The sequence below is a fragment of the Phasianus colchicus genome, chromosome 3, assembly GCF_987193195.1.
Source record: "Phasianus colchicus chromosome 3, bPhaCol1.hap1.1, whole genome shotgun sequence".
Lineage (NCBI taxonomy): Eukaryota > Metazoa > Chordata > Aves > Galliformes > Phasianidae > Phasianus > Phasianus colchicus.
In genome coordinates this window covers 27,336,534-27,343,465 of record NC_143438.1, presented here as the reverse complement: position 1 = coordinate 27,343,465, position 6,932 = coordinate 27,336,534, and positions in this window count along the sequence as shown.

Below are 6,932 nucleotides of genomic sequence, written 5' to 3'. Positions count from 1 at the left end.
TGTAATTATATCAAACAGTTAAAAAAAAAAAGCTAGTTAATGATGTTCAACATAAGTAATCATGTTAAATAGTGAAATTTAATTTCTTAAAAACTTAAATCCTCATATCTTTTGGAATGCATTGTACTGTAGGATGTCTGAGTAAATTAAATTCTCCCCTGCACACTAAAGCATCAATTTCCTTATGGTAATTATCTGCTAGATTGGATCTGTCAGTAGCAGGGAAGCATGCCTGACATTATACCCTCTTTACAAAAAATGATTACAAAAAATTAAGACGAATGAGTAAAATTAAGGTTGCGGCTGGTAAGCCTATATAAAGCTCTCATAGATCACTTTACATAAGCTACCATTGTACTGGATACTAAGCTTTTAATGACTAGTTGCATAATGAGGTGAAGGCCATTAAAGAACAGCAGAGGTAACTGATCACAGAGATAAGAACTAAGAATGATTTTCAGCCAACTAGAAGCAATTTATTATACACAAAAACACAGCTCTAACTGAAATGTCTGTACAGATAAAGAACTTTTGAAAGTTGACAGGATTTCCTTCCTGGGAAAGTTTTACAAATATGACAGGAGACCGTCTCTGTCATATTAGTCTTTTTCTCCTGGTTATTCAGTACTCAAGGCTCGGGGTGGTTTTCTTTTCTTTTTTTTTTCTTTTTTTTTTTAAATAAGTCTGGACTGTAGCACTGCATTTCATTAGCTCACTTGAAAGATGGATTAGAGTGAGGCAGAGCTGATAGAAAGGGAATTCATGGCACACTGCCAGTGAGCGGTGCATGGAAGCAGGTTAGTTGTTGCAAGTCAATGGATACCCTGTGCTGGGCTGAAAAATAGCATCCATGCAACAGAACTGCCTCTTGGGAGAGAGGTTTAGGATTGCAAAGTAACATATTGCTCCCAGGGCAGTTAAAAAATGAGTATATAAGTAACTTCTCTTATAATGAGTGTTCTGAGCCAAATGAAAAAAAATAAATAAAAAAAAGAGTATAACTGCTCTAAAATCAAATTTTGAGGTATTCCCATCTCATAGGGGAAACCGTATCCCTAATTTAGAAAAAGGGAATGTAGATCAAAGAATATAAAGAAAGACAGGAACTGCAGGGGCAGGCAAAAGCAGGTGTGCAGGCACTCTAACCAACCAGTAGGACTTACACCCCTATGTATACATACATAGATTCACACACAGGCACATATATGTGTGTGTGTGTGTGTATAGGTACTGACACATGCATGTCTGTATAAAAGAAACTTATTATTTACTGATGAGTATAGCCTTCGAGACAAAATAATTCAGCAATTTCAAATTAAAAACAACTTGGGGAAGCAACTTTCCCTTCTTCTATCCATCTTCCCCACCTCTAACTTTTGTGATAGGAATGTTCTTTAATGTCCTTGACTAAAAGGATTCAGCAGGACATGGAGATAAAGGAGGTCACTACGGACAAATTGGAGAGGAGGGGAGAAATCCTAACTCCCAGGGAACAGGCTGATTTTGGGCAACTGTTTCTTTAACTGTCATTACTGGTTTCTAGAATTTGTTCTGGCTTACGCATGCACTGTGCCAGCTAATTCTCTGCAAGCTTGGAAGCAAATTTCTCTGTGTTTACGTAACCAAATTAAACACTCTCAGGGAATATTCTTAGCTGTGCAACTGCTCCAGCAATATTATTATTAATAGTTAGCATGGTCCCTGGCATAGGTTTGGTTCATGCTCTACAGCATCTCTCTCCACCCATCCAAAAACATCTCAGATCAGACATAAATTTGGAAACTGGAAGAAGTAGCTGATTCTTCTTACGTGTGGCCTCCTTGTTTTGGAGTCTCTTAGAGTGAACAGTATGGATTTTGGGTGTTCCTTCACCCTTGTCCCTGACACATTTTAGTTCACTGGTGTGGAGGCAGTCTCAGTGCCTAAGGAGGTAGCAGGCTAAACAGTCAGCTTCAGGATGCATGGGCAGCTGTGCAGATTGATCTGTGCTGTGGGGGAGAACTAGTTTCAGTTTTTGATTTGAATAATTACATCCCATCTGACTTCTGCTTTAGGTATATATCCCCTTCTGTGCACCTAGTCCCTGGCCACTAGGAAGCTGTAACCTAAGCCATATAGCACTGAAGTCAGTGGATAATTTTGCATTTCTTTGGCTCATTTTATTTTTACTTGGCTCCTGTCCAGTTTACTGACAAAGTAAATAGCCTACTTCAAATTTAGGCATCTTTATCAAGGCTTTAATTAAGAGTTTTTCATCATTTATATTTGTGATGTGGTTTGCATTCTAAAAAATCTTCAGTCATTTCAGTCATTTCTCCTTTATTCTCTAATTATTTTAAGTATAAATTCATCAGATTTACAGCCTGCTGTGTCATTACATGAGAAGTGTATATACTAGCATATTTACTGTATCAAACTGATGGTGGGTAATACAATTATATGGTTTTTTCACTGACATCTGATCTGCTCATTAACTGGAAAATATTTTGATTGGGGTGACTGCTTACCCAAATTATTTAATTGTCTTGCACAAAGCTGTCAGAAAAAAAATAATATGGAAAGAAGCCTAGGAAGCTCTGTGAAATTTCACACTAACAGCTCTTCAGGTTAGGGCTGGAACTAGATCATTGGAAGAATTATGAGAGACATGTAGAGCCTGCAAGATAAGAAATTAGTGCCATTTTAATTTCAAGAGGGAATAATAGTAACATCACTTAGGTTTTGTTTATCCCTTTTCCTCATTGATTTTCTTATTTTTTCTGTAAAGCAAGGTGCTCATCACTATACTAAAACTACGTGTGTGTAATGAGGAGGTAAACGTAAAGAGAACTGAGAGCATGATACAGGTAAATTGGAAAGCCCTAATTCTCAGGTCTATGTCTGGTTTCCAAGACCAAACTTCTTTCCTGTCTTGGGTAACTTTTTATCCTGAATTGACTGGTGTTCACTGCTGAACTGAGCACGATAGAAAGCTGCAAACAATTTTATCAGTCAAGAGTTTGACTTACATCTTGTGCAGAGTATGGACGTAAGCCATACTCAGAGGTTCTTGTTGAAGAACCCAACTGTGCATAACTGCAGCATTTGCATATTGTTATTTTTCAGAGGTCATTGATATAAAAGGTTCATATCAGAAGATTCAGCAAAGTATACACTGTTTTAAAACTGAGTGACAGCAAAGTGCTGATTCTTGGCTTTGTCTATAAGTAATCCATTACAGAAGGATAATTTCTTGAATCAAAGGCCCTCATCAAAGATGAGAGAAGCACAAATGTAATTTTATTCATATGAATAGTTCCAGTGAATTCCTTCTTACTGTGTGTGTGTGTGTGTTGTTTCCTTATTAGAAAGTACTGGAAATTTCATTTTGTAGACCAACTGTGAAAATGCTGAAGGAATTCATGGCAAAATCCAAACTTAATGACTTTACATATTGTTTACACATACAGAATTGTTTCATGCACAATGGCAACAGGGAGGCATACAAAGCCTTTTCTTTAAAGACGGAACCTGATTAATATCTTTTTAATGGTGGCAGAGAGAGGACACTTTCTGAAGTTTGCAGTCTAAGATATGGTAAAAGGAATGCCACTGACAGCATTCTGATGTTATCCAGTTGTTGAGTTAGTGATGCTCCCAAGGCAAATGACTTCAAGGCCTTTGACTTCAAGGATCTGTATGTATATATATGTAATAAATATACTACAAATAATTATTACTGGGATTAGTATGCTCATTGCTTCATATCCTCATTTCTAGGCTTAGTAATGAGCACACAATAATAACAATGTTTTTGTCAGGTCCCATAGGCAACTACACTTAGGCCTGTTTGATGTTCCTCTGAGAAACCTCCAGTGAAAATAATGAAAACCAAACATAATGAATGAGGGATGATTTGGGTGGTTATTTTCCTTCTCAGCCTTTGCTGAGACACATTTCCTCAGGCTGATCTCAGAGAAGACATGACGTGTAGTCTTGACTTCTTACTGTCAGTATACGGACAGAAGTTGTCACAGAATTCACAAGACAAGGAGTGTCCTCAGTCCGTACTACAAAACCAGCAGCTATGTTTGCTAAGTGCACATGGACTTTGGATGAGTCCTGCTTTGCAGAATAGGATGTGTCAGTATTTTGGAAGCAAATATATCTGGGACATGCACTCTAAATATAATTCACACCATTGTTTGATCTTTCACTTTAGGGAAAACTCAGTCCTAATGCATTAGACAAGGTCCCTTAGTCTGGCATTGGCTGAGGGACAGAAAAGATGGCAGAGGCTGAGAGATGCTCAGACTTCAGACAAGGGGCTTTTTGCCACAAGTGGAAGGGAAAACTCCACTTAAATGTTTTATCCTCTGCTCCAAGTACATCATACTCTATCTTAAACAATTCCTTAAAACAGCACAAATTTTTATTTATAAATATTTACATATTCATGATGTTACTCTGTTTTTAATTGCATTTTATTAAATGAAAAATGCTTCCATCTACAGTGAAACAAAACAAAGCTTGCATTTACTAAAGGCTTTTTCTTTCTGTCTCCTCTATAAGTACCTATTTTCTCCAGTCATTTTCAAGATTTCAGGCTAGGATCACCACAGCCTTTTACATCACAGTATTTTCCTACCATGAAGTGGTTTGTGTGTATTGTTTACCCAACAGACATTTCTCTTTCACTTGGTATATTCATTACTAAATAATTCTGTGAGAAGATACAGGCCACTGATTTTTTGCAATTTGCATCACCATACTCTAAGCTATGTTGAAAGCTAAGCTTTTTGGTCCTCTTGCTTTGGAAGTACATTAATATTTCTATGACCTTTACTAGACGGCAGATGAGAAGCATTAGGAATAAAATAGTAAACAAACCAAAGGAAGCCAGTCTTTTAAAATGCGTATTTCTGCTTCTCAACTGGAAAGGAGCAAAAGGGGAAATAATCTAATCTAACGAGAATATAAACTTTTGTTAGAGTTAGGATAATTGTTTTATGTTTTTTCATTAAAATGCTTTTTTTTTTTATTATTCTATTCACTATAATGAAAAATATATTTGACTCCTTTTAATAGCTATGCATATACAAAACATACAGACATAATTTAGAAATAAAAAAAGCTATAGAATGGTTTGACAAGTTTATTTACAGTGCACATGGAAGATATACTATAAAAAGCACAGTCACTATGCTAACTACTACTTTACACAAGATTATCTCAAATCAATTCCCTTCCAAAACTTCCAAACCTTGATATGAAGAGAAATTTTGTGAAACAAGCTGCAAATGTAGTGTATTTTTGTGGTGTAAGTGATCTGCTTTAGAAGACTACAGCATTGCGAGTCTTTAGAAGACTATAGAAGAAAAGCCAAATAAATTCTACCCAGGAAACCATTTCTCTCACAGCAGCATTGTTTTTCAGTGGTTTTACTATAGAGCGGAAGTCATCTCTGTTCCTGTTCATCTAGATGTCAACGCAATAACTCAAAGGAACAGATCCAAAAATGATTTCCAGTGACTTGAAATTTGTCTGCTTTATTGAGACCATGTATACACTGACAACATCTGTGATTCAGCAAAGTGTTTGACCGATACAAGACAGAAGTTATCCCATGAACTAAAGTGTTTCTTCCTTCCAGTTGAAGGGAAAAGTGAGATTCTTTATTAGCAGTTTTCTTTCATTTACTTTATACCATATGCCAAAACACCAGGTGAGAAAGAAGACAGAAAGATTAAAAATAATAATTTTAATAACCCTACTATACATCACATGACCTTAGAAGGGTCCAGATTAAATCAAGTGGTGCTCTTTATAGGATTGACATGATGTCAAGAGTCTGCATCTGTCTTCACTGACAGGAATGATGCCATTGTAGCCAACAAAAGCAGGAATAGGCCTTATACTGAATGTGTCACATAGCTCTTTTCTAAATACTGTTCTTGTAAGATTTTGTTTCAATACTTAAAATATTTCCCTCCTTTGGATTTCAAGGAATATTGTCTCATAATTTTAGGATCAAAAATACAGATTTGTTAAAATCATAAGAACATCTTAATGGGAAAAACTGTTTGAAAACATGCATATTATGGATTTAATTGATTTAATTTAAGTGGAATGAGGAGCTTTATATCTTGGATGCAAGCATTTCCCTTCCATTTGCTGTTTAAGCCCAAGAGCTTAGTGCTCTTTGTTCAAGCCTCACAGAAACTGAAAGTAATGAGGAACTGGCTTCTTGACTTTTGAAAATGTCTTTTCTCCCCTCTGTTTATTTTTTAAAGAAATTTCCTCTAGCAGTATGGAGAAATTTAATTTTTTTTTTTTTTTTTTTTTTTTTCCCACTCATTAGATGTAGAGATTCTGACTCTTACCCAATCTGTAAGGTCAGAGAAAACTACACTGAGTTATCTTGATGATAACCTGTCCCTTTTAAATGCAGTTCCTATCTCTTTAGATTATTGTGCCTTAATTATGCCATGTGTAAAATGTTTTTATACAAAGCATCCAATCTGAACTTACTCAAGCGATGGCATCTCTTTGCAGTCAACGTTCTCAGCCCACTGCTGGCTTAAAATGTAATCAGTTTTCATCTGCTCGTTTGAATGAAATTTAAGTTTCTGTTCAAGATACAGCCTGTGATGCTGCATTGCACTGCACAAAGACAGTTCCTAGATTCTTAGCCAAAGCCAGATCACTCCCCCTGCACTGCTGAGTTGGGAGTCTGAAATATTTGAGTCCTTCTCAAACACATAAGAGTATAATCTTTGTATCCAGTAAAAAAAATTGCAAATATTTTGTTATGTGATACCCAGGTAATTTCAATATGCCAAATTTGCAAAAGAGACTATGTTTTTATCTAAAATGCTCACCAGCTTACATAAATGTGCAACTCCAAACTGGGCAGGCTTAAAAGGCAAAGGCAGATTGCATCCTTCCTGTAC